Source organism: Otolemur garnettii, unplaced genomic scaffold, assembly GCF_000181295.1.
Source record: "Otolemur garnettii isolate 467f Iridium unplaced genomic scaffold, OtoGar3 scaffold00028, whole genome shotgun sequence".
NCBI classification, from domain to species: Eukaryota; Metazoa; Chordata; class Mammalia; order Primates; family Galagidae; genus Otolemur; species Otolemur garnettii.
This window is the reverse complement of record NW_003852423.1, coordinates 7,220,127-7,241,283: the sequence shown is the minus strand read 5'-3', so window position 1 is coordinate 7,241,283 and position 21,157 is coordinate 7,220,127. Positions and strand designations below refer to the sequence as shown.

Sequence of the window (21,157 nt, the reverse complement as noted above, 5' to 3'; positions counted from 1 at the left end):
AGCCCAGGAGTTAGAGGTTGCTGTGAGCTGTGATGCCACAGCACTCTACCCAGGGGGATAGCTTGAGGCTCTGTCTCAAAAAAAAAAAAAAAAAAGAGAGAGAGTAATACAGGACCATTTCATGAATCTTGAAATGCATTTGAACTTGAATGTTAAAAAATTTTGTAAGTAAAGGTGGAAGGAATGGGCATTTCCAAAAATGTGGCTCATTTTGGAATAGCAAGCAATTCAGAGTGCCTGGATCATAGGATGTACCCAGTGGTAGTGAAGGAGTAAGTTAAATTTTATTCTTCATATTCAATAGCAATCAAAAAATACCAAATACCTCATTAGAAAGAATAAATTAAACCATATGGAGATACCATTTTTTGCTAGCCTATTGACTGAGATTTAACAACAATGTTTGATACGAGATTATACAGATAAGTGAGTAGAGTAATAGTCTCCATTCATGTCTGGCAGGAGAATAAATTGTTCCGGACATCCGTGGAGGGCAATCTGTCAATGCAGAATTTAAAAATTGAAAATGTGTATACTTTGTGATCCAGCAACTGTACTTTTAGAATTGGACCTTATAAATATGCTTACATGTGAGCGAAAAGTTGTAACAGTAACAGTAAATGTGGGAAAATGTTAAATAAATTATGACTCATCTTTTCAGTAGCTTCCTGTGAATCCAATAGAAAGAATGGGGGAACTTCCTCTGTATTGATGTATTGCTACACAACAACCTCCAAGATATATTGTAAATGGAAAAAAGATTGTGTAAAACAGTGTATTATATGATAGCATTTAGATAAAAATTGGTGGGGGGAAATTGCATATGGATCTCAATAAGTAAGTATGAAATTAATGATATTAATTGCTTCCTGAGTGGAGAATTAGGAGGGCAGGAATGAGAGGGAGACTTTTATACTTTAGAATTCTGAACCATGTGAATGTGTTACCTATTCAAAATAAATAAAATCCTCCCTCCCTAAGTAAAAGGAATGAGATCAGGTGGTGCCTGTGGCTCAGTGAACCAGTAGGGCACTGGTCCCATATACTGAGGGTGGTGGGTTCTAAACCCAGCCCTGGCCAAAATGCAACAACAACAACAACAACAAAAAGGAATGAGATCACAGAGGATTTTGAATTATAGTCTAGCAATTGTATTTTTTAGGGTTTATAAAATTTGTTCAGTGCTCTCTCTCTCCTTTACTCCACACAATAACCAAATGAGAAAGCAGTTTTTGTGTTTTACAAATGAAAAGGTGAGACTCAGGCATTTAAGCAATTTGTACAAAATCATTCAGTAGTTGATATTAGATTTGAGAATATCAGGTGTGTTCTCTAAAAATAATTTACATTTATTGTAATTTTGTTATTTAAAGGAAAAATACTAAAATATTTTTAGGCAAAATGAATATATACCAAATACTAGTAGTTGAAGCTTAGTGATTTGAGAAGTGTTTATTAGAAGTTTTTTTTTTTAAGATAGAGTGTCAAGCTGTCGTCCTGGGTAGAGTGCCCTGGTGTCACAGCTCACAGCAACCTCAAACTCTTGGGCTCAAGCCATTCTCTTGCCTCAGCACCCTAAGCTGGGACTACAGGTGCCCCATCACAATGCCCAGCTATTTTTTGGTTGTAGTTGTCATTGTTGTTTGGCAGGGCTGGATTTGAACCTGCCAGCTCCGGTGTATGTGGCTGGTATTCTAGCCTCTGAGCTATAGGCACCCGAGCCTATTAGCAGTTGTTTGTTTGTTTGTTGTTTTGTTTTGAGACAGAGCCTAAAGCTGTCACCTTGGGTAGAATGCTATGGCATCACAGCTCACAGCAACCTCTAACTCCTGGGCTCAAGTGATTCTCCTGCCTCCGCCTCCCTAGTAGCTGGGACCACAGGTGCCAGCCACAACGCCTGGCTATTTTTTTGTTGCAGCCATCATTGTTATTTGGCGGGCCTGGGCTGGATTTGAACTAGCCAGCTCAGGTGTATGTGACTGGTGCCTTAGCCACTTGAGCCACAGGCGCCGAGCCTATTAGCAGTTTTTACATGGATCTTTATCTGTGTGCCTTATTGCCACCATGATCAGGTCTCAGCTATTCACCCTAGATTAGAGCTTTGTTTCAAACTCAATAAAAAAGAGTTGGCTGCAGGCTTGATGACTTTTTGCTCAATACAATCTGCGGATTTGTTTGTTTTAGGGTTTAGAATGGCAATCTTGTGTTTTTATAGATGGGAAGGGAGGCGTTGCTTTTGTTTCTCAAATATTAGATTGATGATGGTGAATTTTTTTCTTTTTTGTCCTGCCATGTCTCAGCAAAGAGTGCATTAATGTGGCTTCAATAGGATTGGCCCTTTTCTTTCAGAGTATTAAATTTTTCTTATTAGAACAAACAGGCCTAGTCAAGTTTAGAGACGGGAACTTTCTAAAATGGTTTAAATGGCAGTTACACCTCCCTTGTCTTGTTTGACCTTTATAGCACTAGGCAAGGAAGACAGAAAATGATTTATTCCAATTATACTGATTGGCAGACAGAACTCATTGATGTGAAGGGATGTGCTTAAGATCTTACTGCTTTAATTGATGGAATGGACTATGAGTTCAGGAACTAGAAATTTAATAGAACAAAGAGAACCTATTTTAAAAACAAATGTTAACAGTCCAGGAGACTCCATGAGAAGAAAGTAATGGCTGAAGGGTAAAAGAGTTGAGAGAGAGAGAGAGAGAGAGAGACCTGGGCAGTGTCCAGCTCAGGCCTGTAAACCTAGGATTCTGGGAGGTCTTGGTGGGAGGATTGCTTAGAGGTAAGAAGTTGGAGACCAGCCTGAGCAAGAATGAGACCCCATTTCTATTAAAAATAAAAAAAAAAATGAGCTGGACATCATGGCCTGTGCCTGTAGTCCCAGCTACTTGGGAGATTGAGGCAGGAAGCTCATTTGAACCCAAGAGTTTAAAGTTGCTATGATGATGCCACAGCACTCTATCCCATAACAGAGCTAGACTCTGTCTCAAAAAAAAAAAAAAAAAAAAAAAAAGACTGGATTTTCCTATAAAGAAGCAAAGTAGAATTTTATTATTAAAATGAAATTATAATAGCTAAAAGACAGATGGGAAAACCACAACATGTAGAAAAAGGCCAGTTTCACAAGGCAGGATCCAAGGAATGTGAAAGTTTTATATCTAACAATGAGACCAACTTTATGAACTGAACTTCTTGGAGAACACATGCACTGTGAGCAACAAGATAGAGGTGCAGGAAGACACCCCCTGGCTAGTCCAGGGAACATGTGAGAATGGCAGCAGCTGCTGTAAGTGTTTTACTCGTCAGTTCTTCCCAACAACAAATACATGGGATGGGGTGCTGGGAAATAAAGCCGGAAAAAACGGATGCAAGATTGTATTTTTGTTTTAATTAACTGTGTTCTAATCTGAGCGGCCTGATCCTATCCTGATTCCTACTGTCCACTGGCATATTGTGTAAATGTGGGAATATAGCCGAAGAAAAGGAATGGGTTGGTTAATTGGGACCCCTTGGTACCCTTGAGGCTGGCTCAGGGATAGCCTTGAGTCAGACTTCGCAGTATTTCAATCACAGAGTGGTTTTATTGAAGTTTCATGGCTAAAATAGGTTATGTAACTAAATGGTTTCATGGATGATGGGCGTGAGCCCTGAATTCACATTTAGATGTTGGCTGTAGGTCACTAACTGTCAGTCTGGGAGGAGTCGGAGAGTATTTTCTGTGGAGACTGATCCAGGGGCTTGTGGAAATGAACGTTTTCATTGGTGATCTGGAATATCAATGGAAATTATACTCTTAGTGTTTTCAGATAGTGCACTCAAGTTCAAATTGGAGATAGTTGGGTTATGGCTGGATATCATAGCCACAAGTACAGGGTTTTCTCCATAGGACCAAGAACTGCTTTAAATTAAAAAGATTTGTAAGGTCACAGGGACTTAGCTGCACAGCAATGGATGTGCAGAAGGGGCTTAATGATCAGGTATGTTTTAAGAAACATTGAATCTGTAGATATTTAGTGAATATCTACTAGTAATGTGTCAAGCCCTGGTGGGTCCAAGGGATACAAGAGTGAACAAAGTCCCTGTCCTTGTGGAGTTTGCTTATAAACAAATATATATTTCATAAATACATAGAATGTCAAAGGCCTCTCTGATAAAGTGACATTTGAGACGAGAGATGTACAGATTATACAAATGTCTATGGAAAGAGATGTAGGTAGAGGAAACGGGAAATGTGACAGCCCTAAAGTCACCTCTATGGCTTGTCCTCTACAGAGCAGCCAGAGAGAGTCACTAGAATGGAGTCTCTACAAGGGCAGTAACCTCCTCTGTCTAGTCTGCCACTGTATCCCCAGCATCAGAGAAATGGCAACACTTTAATAAGAGACATTTAAACCCAACTTCTTAGCAGCCTTTCCTGCAGGGATAGGAGATTAGAGCCTGCAGGCATAATTACTATCAGCACATCATAGATGTTCCTTCGATTTTTGTAGGTTGAATATGTGAATTGCTAAATGATTTAGTGGCACCCAATTTCATTGTGGGAATGGTTTGTTATTTTTCTTGCTAGTGAGAATTAACTGATAAATTAATCTGCTGCTGGCTTTAAGCAAACTCACAAATGATTGAACTGTAACAATTTATTAATTCAGAAATCACTTATTGGGAGCCTTTTGTGTACCAGATGCCATTCAAATGCACAAAACAAAATCTCTGCTCCTGTGAAACTAGAGATATGGCTAACTCCTTGGCAGAGCTGGCAAATGGTGGGACGTTGAGAATCATGAAGCAGCCAAGGCACAGTTTGGATCTTTGAGGTCACGATTATGGAGGGCTTAATCACATGTCCCTTGTCTGTCCTGTTGTCTCACCCTCTCTTCTATTCTTAGATTATTCCCTTTAGTGCTGTTGACAAGAAGCCGTGGGCCAAAGGACCGCTTATCAGACTCTGTGTGATACTTCTTATGCTCTTTCAAAAAAACTCTTTTTCAAAGTGTCTTCCACCCTTGTAATTTCTAGGTAACATGGTTTGGTTACCATATTTCTGCTAAAAGTTTACAGGTTTGAAATTAAAGAGAGAGTGTCAGTGCAGAATGACTTTTTGTTGTGTTTGTTTAGGATCCATGTCTTTAATTCTTTTTTTATAGTGTTATTGGACAGAACCTAAGTTTATTTTCAAGAGATGGGGTAAGGAGGATTGCAGAACTCGCCTTTTTATGTCCATCCCTCTCCCCGCCCCGCTTTTTTTTCTAATCTGTTTGAGAGAATTGGTTAGGCAGCACCGAATAATATGGTTGGAATGGAGAGAGTATTGTTTGTCTAAATGCTTTTTCGCAACAGAAATGCTGATGTTAAATGGGTCTCTAGTGGATGTGTTTATGTGAATTCAAGTAGTGTAAATGATTCTTAGCGTAAGAGTAGCAGTAGCAGTAACAGCATTCATCATTATCCAGAAATTTTAAAGCTATTTTGGTTTGATCCCTTATCTTGGAACTGAAAGATTTCGATATCCTATGGAGAAAGGATAAAAAAGTTAAGTCTCTTTTGGTGTAGAATAAATAACTTTATGTCTAAAAATATCTTCATTTGCAAAAAGAAATCTAAAGTGTTTGACTAGACAGATTTTTTCTGTGCTTAATAAATCAGCTAGATGACTTCAGGGATTGGGGAGTATCTTCACTTAAGTTACTATATATTTGGGTATTGTTACTTCTTTGTTTGCCTAAATGAAAACAATAGATTTTGGAATGGAATACCACGAAAGAGGGGAAAGATCTTGGCTGGAGAAAGACTTCATGTGGCCCATTTGGGGCTGCCACCCCTCATAAACACAGACCCTTTCTCTGAGTATATACTAAAGTTCATTTAGGGACTGAGGAAGTGTTTCAGACTGTTTATCAGTTTTGTTATATTTATTAGCATGAGGATTACTTTGTAGCAGTTTTGTCTCGTATTTAATAGCAGCAACTATCCTAGGATAGATGCTATGTCTTTCTAGTTGATGCTGTTGATGCTATTTAATGGAGTGTCAGATGGCATTGGCCATTTATTAAATGTCTAAAGCAGGGGTCCTCAAACTTTTTAAACAGGGGGCCAGTTCACTGTCCCTCAGATTATTGGAGGGCCGGACTGCAGGCCCCGGGATGAGTCAGCTGCTAAGCAGGAAAGGCAGCAGTGGCAAAAACACCCAGTGGGCCAGACAAATGTCCTAGGCGGGTTGCATGTGGCCCGCAGCTATAGTTTGAGGATGCCTAGTAAAGTGACTTGGAGTTTTTATACTCATTCAGCATTTATCAAACACATGTTGTATCAGAACTAGGTAGTGGGTACAAATCTATAGCTTCTGCTTAAAGTGAGTTTTTTTCCTTGGCTGTGTGGGACCCAAACTAATTAACTCAAGTCACAAGTCAGACTACCTCTTTTTGTTGTTTATTCAGAACAACAAGCTGCTGCATACCAAGGACCTTATCATGCCTAGGTGTTACAGCCCACATCCTGACCCCCTCCCCTTTGTCCCACTAGCCCCCTTTTGCACTCAGCCTACATCCTGACCCCCTCCCCTTTTTGCACTCGCCACTCTACTCTGCACTCACCCCACTTGCGACCCCCTCCCCTTTTTGCACTCATCACTCTACTCTGCACTCGCCCACTTGCAACCTTTATCCCTTCCTTCTCATTCGCTCACCTGAGACAAAAAGAAGACTCATCCCTGAGCCAATCAACCCTGAACATGACCACCCTGTACCTGTCAGTTTAGGACAGACATGGTTTACCTACCAATAAGGGAATGGGGTGGGATGGTCTAATGGGTGGGAAGAGGGAGAGGTATGAAGGAATTGTCTGAATAGTCTGTAAGGGCTGTTCCCACTTTTTCTTAAAGGGCAGCCCAAGACTCTGAGCTTGAATGAATAAAATTCCTTGTGCCTTTGCAGCCATTTGGACTCTCAAAGTGGTGCTTGAATTGAGTCTGGGGGTTAACAGCTGTGAACTAGTTAATCAGTGATACAGTCTGTTTCCTAATGTACCTAATTCTTTTCCTAGTAATCTATCTGGTTTTCGTACTGAGAGCAATAATAAGTGCTCAATAAATAAGCTTTTATTTAAGATGAATTTTGAAAATCTGGTTGTAATTCAGTAGACATGGCAATACTTTAATAAGAGACATTTAAACCCAACTTCTGAGGAGCCTTTCCTGCAGCGATAGGAGACTAGAGCCTGCAGGCATAATTTTTCCTGAAAGAAATCCCAGGGAAGAGTTGCTTTGTTTGGAAAGATATGGGCCAATTCCCTGGAAGACCTGACAAAGGGCTGCATATTGAGCATTGGGATTGTCAGAATAATTAGAGTGGTGAAACAGAACTACTTAAGTGAAGATTTTAACCATCTCATGTTTTAAGGTAGTATAATGTTTAAAAAATCCCAGAATTATTTTAAGTGAGGTAGGAGAGAAGAAGGGATGGTAAGGAATTGTGTGGGGAAATATTTTAAATCTGGGAATCTTTAAACAATGCTACTCTTATTTATAGATTCAGCTGGGTGGTGCCACAGGGGTGGGGCGCCAGCCCCCTGTGCTGGAGGTGTTGGGTTCAAACCCAGCCCGGGGCAAAAACAAAACAAAACAAACAAACAAAAAAATCTGGGAATCTTTAAACAATGGTACTCTTGTTTATAGATTCAGCTAAGGGCTAGCGTATTGGCAGGGCATGGAATCCTGGAAATAACCTAACCATCATCTCCATAGCAATGACGTCATGCACAGCATTAGGAACGTTGTAGGAACTTGCCTATGGATTTGCACACGCCTGGATGAACTGCACTGACTAGATGAAAAATTAGAGTCCCTCCCGAGGTGGCTCATATGGGGGTTTTTCCTTATTGGGACAGCAACATCGAAAATTTCATCCAATTTCGGGGTATTCCTTAAGCATATTAAAAAACATTTTTTAGGCATGGGAGTTAGACCGTACCTTTGGAAGTTTCCAAGGGTTCAGTGTACTACAGTGCATTGTGTTGAGTGGTGGGAGATCTGGATAACCAGGGATATGGTTAGTAGTCACTGGGCAAAATTTGAGCCTTGGGGGGCTCCGTTTCCCATTCTTTAAATAAAAGGTTGGATTACTTGTATTTTGGTTAGCTTCTTAATTATTTTTTCTTCCATTTAGATTATAGATCCTAACCCATATCAAATATTAGCCTGCTGAACAAAATTTTCTGCATCCTTCCTTTGTCCAGGCAGGTGAGATGCCCCCTACCTGTTGTGTTCTAAGACTTTGGGCTGAGCTCCTTTTTTTAAAACTTGAAAAGCTGTCGACCTTTTTTTAAAGCTTGAAAACCTGTCTTTCCTTTCAGTTATTTGGCAATATAATCCAGTTAATAATAGCCCTAAGAAGCGTTGCTATCAACAATACTAAAGCTCTCTACAGTCTCCTTATGTTTGAATAAAATGATTCCTTTTCATGTTCTAAAAAAAATGAAAACATTTGAGATCTCACTGGAAGTGTTTATTCATTCAAGCTGAAAGATGTGCCGTGGGTGTTCTGATTTTGGAGAGCTTTTGCAGCAGGTTTATGTCTATCTAGAGTGTTTTGTCCCTATTTATTTGTATTTGTTTAGACTGAAATTAATAGAGTTTTTCTTGTAAGCCATGAAGATCATTAATGTGGGTTTCTCCCCTGTGGCTCATTTTGTCAGCCCTTACATGGAAGAAAGAAGTGAAAGAATACGCTTTTTCTCTAATCTCGAAACTTACATCTTTACCATTAAATTGGGGGACTGGGGAAAAGAAAAAGAACATCCTTTGTGTGTGTGGGCGTGTGTGCGGGCACGCATGCACGCACATGTGTATACGCACAATAATAAAGTTTATGTCATAAACACTACTAATCTTCTGACTTTTGTAAACCCGATTTCCTTCTTGGCTCTCAAAATGTTTACGTTGTTTGTGTCCGCATTCGTAGTCATGGAACTTATGTATATATAAAATAATATTTCATGATTTGGGGGGGTTTGCCTTTACTTTTCATTCTTCCCTATTTTAGACTAGGAGGGACGTGAAGTTAAACATAAATTCTTTACGCGTGATTGAAAAAGTGATTTCGATTTACCCTTTTTCCTTATCGAGGAGTTCCTTTTATTTAAAGACATTTTTATTGTGAAGAAACTTGAAAAAAAAAGATCTAATTATGTTAGGTCATTGAAAAAGATTAATACAAGATATTGATTGGTTTCTTTCACAGTCTAATTACATAATCCTAGATTTCTTCATTTCTCTCCTCCCATGTTCCATCCTCTGATATTGCATCATCAATAATTTGCATTAGGAGAGTCTTATTGGGATGGGTTGGGGAGGGGGAGTGTTGATTTGAATATTAAATTAGCAAGTAATGATTGTGGGGCTTTGATATAATTTCGTAACAATGCAACTTCAGTGTATTTATTAAGACTGAGGGTTTAGCTTTGTATGCTACTTAATTTTTTTTTTCAGCTCAGACTCAGTCTCCTGTGATTTTGTAACTTGCTATTAGCCATTGGGCATTGACTTCAAACGGTCCTTTGTGGTGAGTTGAGCTCAAATTTACATAACCACACATTCTGCACAAAGTTGTTCTGAAGGACTCTCTTTCTCCAAGAAGTTTTATATGTTTTGTGTATTAAACTAAATTTTTACTGCTTTTCTCTTTTTGAGAGCTTTGATATGTTTAACTTTTTCTGTTTGCCTTAGATTTCAAGTTATAAGTTCTAGTTATAAGGACTTAAATGAATACCATTACAGGAATTTTGATTCTTCAGAAATCCTCTTTCATCAGTATGTGTGTGTGTGTGAGTGCGTGTATTTTTGTGTGTTCATGTTAAGGTGAATAGATGTTTGTTCCTGAAACCATGATTGCATTACTGGTGTTTTTTCTGGTGAAGAAATTCAGTTATGTGTTTCCTTAGGAACTTTTGTGCTGGCACCACATACTGCTTCAAATACTCTTTATGACCTGGCTGGAGAACCTAATCATTTATAATAGCCTTTTGTGTGGGACTGCATATCTAAAAATGGATTTCAAATTCTAAGCAGTTGATTTACAAACATACTTTTGAGGCACAAAGCCTTGCTAAAATGGAGACTGTTTCAATAGTCTACTAAGGCCTGGGCCCATTTTGAGTTCCTATGAAAGCAAAGCCTGAGCAAGGAGATGGGTACAAGTAGTTTATTTGGGAGGTGACCCCAGGAAGCCCGGAGAGGCAGGGAGAGGCAGGGAAGGCAGACAAGTCAGTGTCAGAGTGAGTTGTGAAGGTTGCTGCTACAGGATTCCTGAAAGAAGTTAGACAGAAAGAAATTATTAGGAGGCTTCGAGCTGTGCCCTGGGCCATCTGCATTCCCATACTTCTGCTGCTCTTGCCTTCAGGCTGAATTGGCCCAGAGCTTCAAAGAAGGCCTTGGGGACAAAACAGATAGCTGTGTTAGGCTGCTCTCAACTCCCTTCCCTAGTGAGGTTGGAGGGGGGTTTGGGGAGGTGGGAGAGTGGAATGGCTGAAATCAGAGCTCAGCTGAGGGAATATAACAGGAGCATCAAGAGTAGCTGCTGTAAATATCCAGAAATGAATTGATTATGTGCAGCACAGCCCACCTATTTCATTGAATCTAAGATTGCATTCATTGTAGGAGCCATCATTAATTTACATACCACCAAGAAAGAAAATGTACCAATGAGGAAGAAAAATAATGCTGCCAAGTAAACTATGGTGGCCATTAAATGTAAGGCACACTTACTATGGGATATATTAAAACGTGGGGAAAAGCATGTCCTGGCATTGGTGAAACACAGTGCTGTAGGTCTGCATGTCCTGTTATGGAACGATGGGTAGTGTCCATTGTGAAGTATTCATATACAATATAACCTGAAAATTTCAGGGTATATAATATGTGAAAGGTGATTCCATTAATAGGAATAAACAGTTTATTAAATTCTAGGAGCATTTACATCGAGCTGTTAACATTAATAATCCTCAGGGTGGTTGTGGTGTGATTACTAACAATATTTTCATGGTGAAGATGTACATGGTACGGTGAAATTGACAAAGAAGGAGAAACAAGTAGCTGTCCAGAGAAATCATGTTTTGTAGTCTTTTTGTAAGTCATTGTCATTTAGATCAGATCTAAAACCTTCTAGAAATTTGTTAATTAATTACTGTTTCTGTTGACTAAGGAGTACCATTGTCATTAGGAACAGCTGATTTCCTATAAGGACTCGTGCAATCATGACCTTTTAATATGCGCTCACACCTCAAAAGAGATTTTTTCTAGGGAGTCCCCAAGGACCCTCCCAATTAAGACGCTTCTAATCCCTTTTCTCACCCTTGATGACAGAGGGCTTAATGAGACTCATTGACTTCAATATTAGCCTAGGTAGACAAATATGCAGACAGAGCCATAGAATTTAGGATCCTGAGACCTTTAATAGATGATTTGGGAATTATTTACTCAAAGAAAAGATGGACACTTCCTATCCTATAAAAGGAGTAATAGAATCTGAATGGCACCTGTGGCTCAGTGGGTAGGGTGCTGGTCCCATATACCGAGGGTGGTGGGTTCAAACCTGGCCCCGGCCAAACTGCAACAAAAAAATAGCTGGGCATTGTGGTGGGCACCTGTAGTCCCAGCTACTAGGGAGGCTGAGGCAAGAGAATCGCCTAAGCCCAGGTGTTGGAGGTTGCTGTGAGCTGTGTGACACCACGGTGCTCTACTGAGGGGTGACAAAGTGAGACTCTGTCTCTACAAAAAAAAAAAAGGAATAATAGAATCTTAGAATTGGAGGAAGGGATCTTAAATATCATCTAATCCAATGCACCATTGATTTTTTTAAGTTAATCTTATTTTTATTTTCTATTTCAAAGCATTATGGGAGTATAAATGTTTTTGATTATAAGGATCAATTTTGTAATGCTTGAGTCAGGGTTATAAGTGTGACTGTCACCCAGATAGTGTTCACTGTACCCATTAGGCAGGTTTTTGCCCATCCTTTCTTTACTCTTCCCTTGTGCTTGAGTCCCATTGAGTTTCACTTTCCTCCGTACACACGTGTGCTCCTTGGTTAGTTCCAATTTAATAGCGACTACATGCAATGTTTGTTTTCCCATTCTTGACACCACTGATTCTGTAGTCTCCTACACAACTTTGCTGACGGATACCAGCCTCCGAAAGGGTTTTCAGGGACTCAGTACCATCGCATGAAATCCATTCCAGCTGTGAGCTATTGAATTGTGAGAAGGTTCTTTTTCAAAAAGGTAAGTCTGCTTATTTTGACTTCTACCCCCAGCTTAGATCTATGTTCTGAAGGAGAATAAATCTCATCTTTTTTGTATAGTAATACTTCAGATATTTCCTCTCATGTAGAATAAGTCTGATGTCTTCTGCACAGCAGTGCTCCAAATATTTGAAAATAGCTACCTTGTCTTTTCCTAAGATTTTCTTTTTTAGGCTATTATTCCCAGACTTGAAACCACTGGAGAGTTTCTGTCTCTGTCTTCAGTTGCTAAGGGGGACTGTGATTCTCTTTTGCCCTTGTTGCTGGCTCCAGCTCAAAGGATTTCTCTGTAGGTCTGTGAGATTGTTATATGGTATTTGACAGGTTTTCTTATTTCCAGCAAAAGTTTTAGAAGTTAGCATTGGAATTTTTTTAAAAAAATCCTTGTTATTCTTAAAGTTTAGTATGTGATGCCATCACTTGTCTCTTTGACATACAGTGAATGGATGGAGGTCTTTGGGGCCATTAAGGTGTCTGCCTAAATACTATCAAATCATCAACACCCAGAATCTGGCAAATGGGTAGTGTGCCAGGAATATATATACTTTTATACAATTTAATTAGATATCTATGAATATATATATACATACTACTCATGTTCAGATTATAGTTTAGTTTATAGCTCATTTCGAATATTTAAATTTTTGGAAATATGCTGTCTACTTAGAAACAGTAACTCCCAGACCTCCTCCTTCCCCTATATAGACAAGTTGTTGATATGGTTAGGGGTAAAACAGTATGCTAAAAATGTGACTTTGAGATTCAGTTATTGCTAGTCACCATGGCATGATATTTTCTATGAAATAAGGGTTATGTAGCTTTCAGGAGTAGCTGATAAGTCAATAATAGCAACAGTTAGCAGTGTTGCTCTGGAGGTTTTTGGGCTTCAGTAAGGCCAGGTTGCAGACTCTTCTGTAGACCAGTGAATTATACCTGGAAGAGCTTGATGCAGAGAACTTCCTAGCTTTCTTTTATCCTGTTTTAATACGTTTTTGGAAAGCAGGAGATAATAAATAGCAACATCTCACACATTTGTAGGAATTCACTTTTGCTTTCATTTTCTCAATCCTATTTTATGGTTTATAAGATTTTCTTAGAAGAGATCTAAGCATCTTCGAGTCCAACCTCTATCTGATGTTTTAACTCTTTCTGTCATGTAACACCTTGACCTGACCATTATCAAGGGTAGGGAACTCCTGGCTTTGTCTTCAAACAGCTCTAAACCTTACCAGAGCTCAGCCGTCCAGCCTCCTGTGGTACAGATCGTTTTCCTTGTTTTGGCCATTTAAAGTATGAAAGGGGCAAGAATAATAAACAGTCACACTCATCCTTCTCATTCTGAGCATAAACCAAATAGCAAACCTTTATCGAATGCCTGCTGGGTACTGTGGGAAATAGTTCTTAAGATGCAGATGGAGATAAAATCTTTGCCACCCAGAAGGGTAAGATGGACCCTGAGTCTGCCCTTAAGAAATGGGCAGGACTTCTATGGTTGTGTGGCCTTTTGTTTCTTGAGAGTCCAAAGTCCAAGAGTTATTCTATAACCTTCTTGTTAAGCTAATCAATCAGTTAAGCTTAGCTTATTTAACAAAAGGAGATATTTGTACTAAGCAAAATCACAGATAGTATTTCCTTTGTAATTTCTCATATCTAGAATATAGTATTTTGCCTAACCATAATTCTTAACTAAAATTTACCCATTTAAATACTGTGGGAGTTTTGACAAACAGCCAGGAGAAGAGTTCTCTCATTCATCTGTTGGTAGAGTCTATGTACCCTCCTTTCAGATATGAGTTAGTTTGTGTCTGCTTCAACCAATACAAGTATGGCAAAATAGTTCTAATACTATGTTGTAAAAGGCAGTTTGATTTCCGCATGCTTTTCTTGGGATATTAGTACTGAGGAAGCTAACTGCCAGGTAGAAATAGGACTTCTCCAAGATTCCCAGGCTGGAGAAGCCGCTCATTCCAGCTGACAACCCCAGCTGAGCTCCCAGCATCGAGGACCAGCCCTGTGAGGGAGCCTTCGTGGACGCCCACTCAGTTGAGCCTTCAGAGACTCCAAAGTCCCCCACCCGCCGCATGTCCTCTGATCCTAATCACATAAAGACCTTGAGCCAGAACTGCCCAGCCCCACCTTTCCTGAATTCTAATGGTTTATTAACAAGTTTTAGACTATGTAGTTACTTAGCAATAGTAATTGAAACACGTAACTAGAAATAAAAATATTTAAAATCAATTATGTTATACAGGTCCCTGAGGTGTGTTCTTCACTGTACTCTTTTTCTGAACAGAGCCTAAACATAATTTCAACCACTTGTGAATGTGCGTCGTACATCTTATTTTGTAGTTAAGGTAACATCCTCAAGTTACAAAATGAGTTGCAAAGGGACTCTAGACTGCTTAGCTTATCAGAGTCTTACCTGTGCTTGCAGTTTTTTATTTTTCCCCTTGCTGCCTGTAATGGTTTCACCATGTCTGAGTGTGCCACCTTCAACTTGTTAAACTATTTTTAGAATCATTGTGTTCAAATTCGGGTACTACATTGCATGAAAGATGTTTTCAACAAATATTTGGTGAATGCTTACTTTGTGTCTGGCCTTGTTCTAGGTGCCAGATGAGCTGCTAAGCTTTCAGAAAGCAGTGGTGTTGGACACGCTGTTGTCTCCAGTTCCTAGAATGATACCTGGTGTTCACTAAGTCTCTGTTGAATGAGTCAACACAGACCCTGTGCTAGGTGATTGGAGCACATGCTCACAATGAGGTCTGTTTTTCAGAGTGAATAGAAGGGAGAAAGAGCTGGAAAGTGTGTTGTAGGATGAGTGAATTAATTGGAGATGTGTAGCCTGGAAAAAAAAGAAAGAATTGATTGATGGAAGGATTATTATGTGGAAGAGAAATGGTGCTGGATTTGAAATAAAAAGTGTTTTTCTTTTTTGCCTCGTTATTATCAAGTAATAAATAGTGATAAAGTCTTAGTGGAGTTTACCATCACATTGCCTGGCAATGGTGGTTTTCGTTTAAGAATACTGCTTGCTCAAATTCAAGAAAAAAAAAACCCTAATCATGGAAGTCATGAGGAAAAGAAAATCAGATGTGGACTCCATTGGGCCAGATTTATGTTTTGTGGGTTCTAAAATATTTTTCACAATGATATGATAAATGTAGATTGTTCATTCATTTGAAATGTTACTTTTAAAGAGAGTAAAAAGGGCTTCATGGAGGAGCTAGGTATCTTGGCAGATGAGAAAAATACAAATTCCATTTTGTGTACAAACCTTTGGATGAAATAGTGTATACAAAAGAACCTTTGGCATGCTTTTTTTTTTTTTTTTAGAGACAGAGTCTCATTTTGTCACCCTCGGCACAGTGCCATGGCGTCACAGCTCACAGCAACCTCCAACTATTGGGTTTAGGCGATTCTCTTGCCTCAGTCTCCTGAGTAGCTGGGACTACAGGCACCTGCCACAACACCTGGCTATTTTTTTGTTGCAGTTTGGCCAGGGCTGGGTTCGAAGCCGCCACCTTCAGTATATGGGGCTGGCACCCTACCGACTGAGTATCTTTCTGTCTTTTGAAAGGAAGTGGCAGGTTAGGTCTATTAAGGTTTTAAGTTGTTAAATGTTGAAGAACTTAAATGGCATCTCTAACAATTGGAGTTTCTTATTAACATCATCACTGTAGTCTCGATAATTGGTCAAATTTAATGCAAATGAGAAATCAGAGGTATTACAGCTACGTGTGTAATCAGGTGTTATATCTTAGAATACAAAGAAGCTAATAATCCCTCAAAGTCATGATCACTTTTTAATCTTTGGTTTCTCCCCAATATAATTCTTTTCTTAAATTATCTGTGATGTTAGATTGGGAATTTTTAAATTTCTTCCTTGGTTTTCTTAGGCGATTAATGGAAATTTTTGACTATGTACAGTCTCCTGTCTGTGCTGGGAAGATTAGGTAAAGGATTCTTTTTTTTTTTTTTTTTTTTTGAGACAGAGTCTCAAGCTGTCCCCCTGGGTAGAGTGCCATAGCATCATGCTCACAGCAACCTCCAACTCCTGGGCTCAAGCGAGTCTCCTGCCTCCGCCTCCCAAGTAGCTGGGACTACAGGCGCCCGCCACAACGCCCGGCTATTTTTTGGTTGCAACCATCATTGTTGTTTGGCAGGTCCGGGCTGGGGATTCGAACCCACCACCTTAGGTGTATGTGGCTGGCGCCTTAGCCGGTTGAGCTATAGGCGCCGAGCCAGATAAAGGATTCTTAATTTAACTTTTATGGTTTCTTCCAGTTTGTGTTTAATCTGAGACATAAGGTAAACGTCCTAACCTGACTTCTCTGGTGAAAAGTACAACGATAAATGTCAAGGAAGATTCAGAATGGACCAACCAAAAGCACATCTGTTTATGCAATTGATTCTCCATTCCAATTTAGTCGTGTCATAGAGAAGACATAGCACCAGGGAACATGAGAGCTTTTCCTAGCGTCACATTTCCATTTTATTAAATTCTACTTGCCTGATTTGTTTCAAAATTGAATCTGTTTCTTAGCATGACTTTAATAGTAGATGGGTTTCCTTGGAGACATGTATAGATTTCAGAGTTATAGTGTTAATTTGATCTTATCTAACTTAACAGAATTCTTCTTAGAAAGGTATGCTCTGGTTTAGGTCATTAAAACATCCCACAAAAGCAAATACAGAAGCTATGTACGAAAGATGTGGGGGGATCAATTTCTGGTTGGAATGCAGTGCCCCATTGCAGGAGTAATTTCAGAGATGGGGGTGGGGCTGGGGGAAATGATGTCATTTTCAGGTATCACTCTGAAATTATCCAGCTTTTCCAAAAGGAGGACCATGTGGGTCAGGGTACCTGGCAAATCCCAAACTCAGTGCCAGCAATTGAAGGAATTTGTATTTATTAGTAAGAGGTAAAGGATTGAAGACTTCAGAGAAAACAGAGGGAGCCTGGGAGGGAATTTGTGACATCTTGTTCAGGGAAGAATTGAGGTGATTTGTGTCCTCAAGCCAATGTCAAATACAGGTGTGACTTGTTATGCTGAAACCCAATCTGGGAATGCAAACTCCCATTCATCATACTACATAATGGGACAAATCTGACTTAAACGCTTGGGAGCCATGTTTACAGTCTTCAGGCTGTTTTCTTTTGTCAGACATTTCAACAGATGTGTACTCAGACCACTTGATTTACGGCTGCAGGTGTGCATAGGCCACCCCTTTGTGCATGGCCCCCCCTTTTCTGTTTAATGTTTGCTCACTTCGTTTTTTCAAATGTTACAGCAGTGAACCTGCTGATTACTAAACACCAGTTTAGCTTTCCCAGGGGGACAAGAAACTGGAACCCAGGAATGTTATGAATGGGCGTGTCCCTGGCACCAGAATCTTTGGAGGGAAGCCGACTTAGAAGCCAGAAAACATGTTTGTTTTGTTTTGCAATGAAATGACTGAGTGAGCAGACAGAAATGCTTTCTGCCCTTCCTTTAAGGCTCTGCGGTGGGAGCAGAAATGCCCAAGCTGCCTCATGCAGAAGCATTCTTGCCTTGCTCCTTGTGTCATGATTTGCTGGAAGCAGAGACTTTAAGAATGAGAGGCTCAGATTCTTCAGCATGACTATAGCTAGATAGCACTGGACATAGCACTGCATCGGGGAAGTCACGCAAGGGTCATAAATTGGTTAAACCACAAACCCCTGGTCTGCCACAACCAGGATGGACTTCATGATTGAAGATCGAATGATCTATAGCAGCAGTCCCTCACCTTTTTTGCACCAGGGACCTATTTCATGGAAGACAGTTTTTCCCTAGGCTGGAGTAGAGGGTGGTGGTTTTGATGAGTCTGCACACAATTGATTTATTATGGTCTCTGTGCATCAAACCTCTCTGTGAAGGATAATCTGTGTTTGCAGCCAGTCCCCAGCACTGTCTTCACTGTCTCCGCTGCACCTCACATCATCCGGCATTAGATTCTCATAAGAGGCGTGCAATCTAGATCTCTCGCATGCACAGCTAACAGTAGGATCTATGCTGCTGTGAAAATCTAATATTGCCGCTGATCTGACAGGAGGCGGGTCTCAGCTGGATGTGATTGATGTCAGTGTTGGGGAGCAGCTGTAAATACAGGTGTAGCCACTCACCTCCTGCAGCCAGGTTCCTGGCAGGCCATGGACCTGTCAGGTGCTGGTCCGTGGCCTAGGGGTTGGGGACCACAGCTCTATAGCATAATTTAATGGTGGAAAACAGGTTCCATTTTACCCAGATGTGTTTTTCTAGCCCTGAGCCATTGTTCTCTTTGGAGAGGACAGCTTTTGCAGGTAGACATTTACCAAAGCATTTTATCTTCACAGACGGAGCAATAGCACTATTCAATTCCTCACACTCCAGTGTTGCACAGCACTTTGTAATATAGTCTTTTATGCGAGCAAGAGACAGCCCTGTGTCCTTACAGGAAGCTGTGTGAAGCCAGCCCAGCTTGTCTTGCATTTAGGATAAGTGGATTAAGATGTTGTGAAATTTGAATAGTGACGGTTTTTTTTATTAAGCTCATTTCATGTCAAAGTCTGCCCTGCCCTGACATGAAACTATTCATGATCTTTATCCCACTTAATAAGGATGTTCATACATGTAAAAATATTAATGTTTGACTATGCAGCTCTCCTCTCAGCTTGCTGGAGTTGCTGTAAAACATATGGTAAATGCACCATATCACTCTTATAAAATTAAAAAAATCTGAATATTTCTGGCCCCAATGGTTTTAGAAAAGGGACTGAAAACTTGCACTTAACAGGAAGAAAAATGGCCATCACCATGGAAACACAGAAACTTTCATGCTTCACGTTCGTTCTAATTTAATATTTCAGGGACTCTAAATTCTGCCCGGTTAAGCAGATGAGAACCGATACTAGGATGCTCCTTGTGTGTTGGCGATCACTGGGGAATGTGTGGATTATCGTAGAGGGAAAAGAGGCCCCTGAAGGATCTAAAGCCAGGAAACAGCAGGAGCAGAGTGTCTGGACAGACATGGCTTCCCTCACCCCCAGCTATAAGTGTACCTAATACTGTGGTCAGAAGGGGAGGCTCTTAGCTGTATTTAGCATCATACATTCATTGTATTAGTTGCATAAAAGAATATCTATGGTGACACTTGCCTGCAGTCCTGGCTACTCTGGAGCATCACTTGAGTCCCAGGAGTTGGAGGCGACCACTGTATGATGATACCACTGCTTTCCAGCCTTGGTGATAGACTCTGACTCTTAAAAAAAAAAATTTATATATATATGTGTGTGTATACACACTTTGCCTACTTAGTAAATTTGGTCTAGTTCATTTCATACTGTATTATATTCCATTGCTTTCAAGTAATCCCACTGCTTTTTTTTTTTTTTTAATGAAGTTCAGAGGTAAAAAAGAAATCCCTTAAGATATTAGGGAAGGCAGGTTGGTTCAGTCAGACCCAATATCCATTTCTGGAAGGGCCCCAAGTGTGATACACAGCAGACCTGATGAACAAAGCTTATTCTTCCCATCGTGTTGTGGGTTCCAAGAGAAATGCGGGCAAGATAGAGCCCTATGTTCTTATAAAACACTACAGTGTGGCTACTAATACCTGTGAAGCCAGCCCAGCTTGTCTTGCGTTTAGGATAAGTGGCATAAAATGTGAGAGTGGAAGGGGAAGGGAAGATGGGGTGAGAACTTGGGAGGGCCTTGAATGCAGCACTACGTAGCTGGCCTTTGAGGATCATTTGCTCACAGCTTTTGTATGTAGAATTCCATGCCGTGATGCGTTATACTTCATCTAACTAAATGCATTGTTTTAGGCTAGGTTAGATATCTCCTACTAGGTGCTGTTATGGACAAATGGGAGTAGGTATACAAAGTTACCAAAATCTGAAGGGAGAGAAACTTAAAATGAAGGAAAAGTATCTATTGCATCTATATATTTTTGTTCTTTCTGCCATTTGAGAACAGATTGCCATTGTTTTTTTGTGGTGGGAACACCGTGGCCCATCAAGAGCTTGGCTTAAAATCAAGTGCTCTGGTGCAGAGGAGTCACTGTGGGTCTTTGCAGAGAGGAGTGATGTGTTCAGAAAGGTGCTCCGGGAAGGTTTGAGTGGGAGAGACTGGAGAGCTGGGAGGAGCTACTGTGGTCATCTAGGCAAGAAACAATAACTGTTGCCTGAATGGGGCAGCCAGCAGCGGGAGTAGAAGGGGGAAATGCTGGAAGCAGAGACTTTAAGACATATCTGATATGACTTTGATTTGTCTCCACTCTTCTCATTTTATTCCTCAAGGGCACTTGTGAATTGGTAAAAAGGAAGACTCAATTAGGAGTTGACTGGGTTTTCTTAGGATTTTCCCAGAGCTCAGGGCAACGTTTTTTATACATATGTTAAAGGTTATCTGCCTGAAATGCTTGCTAAGGCTAACAGAATTCTTATTCTTAAAATAAAGAGACGTTTGGAAGAGTGGTGTGGGAACTGTCAGCTTTCAGTTCATAATTGTCTCCTGTTTGCTCCTGACCTGCCATCATCCTCTGCTGAGCTCACACTGGGGACTCCCCCTGCCGTCCTCATTCACCATTCCTTGTCTCATTGGTTTCCGTGACCTCCCACCCACCTTGGCATCCCACTCATGGGCCACACCCTGATCTTCTCACTTTTGAGATGGTTGTTAAACCCCATATCCTAGCCATCTTTCCAGTCTGCTTTCTTTCACTAAGCCTGATCTCCAGATGTATCACGAATCTCTGCCCTTGAGCCACACTCTGTTTTCTCAGCCAATCTGGTCTTTGCTCCCCATTCTTCTGACTGCTCCTGTGGTGTCGCTGGACTGTGTAGCCAACTCCTTGGA

At 40.4% G+C, this 21,157-nt stretch overlaps 1 protein-coding gene across 1 annotated transcript in view; it reads left to right on the top strand.

Annotated features, from left to right (window-relative positions):
- Positions 1–21,157, top strand: part of OSBPL3 (oxysterol binding protein like 3) — a 179,264-nt gene that overhangs the window by 15,078 nt on the left and 143,029 nt on the right. Inside the window, exon 2 of the mRNA XM_003788512.3 lies at positions 20,412–20,417. The gene's annotated coding sequence lies outside the window, so the exon portion shown is untranslated. The remainder of the gene's footprint in view (positions 1–20,411; positions 20,418–21,157) is intronic.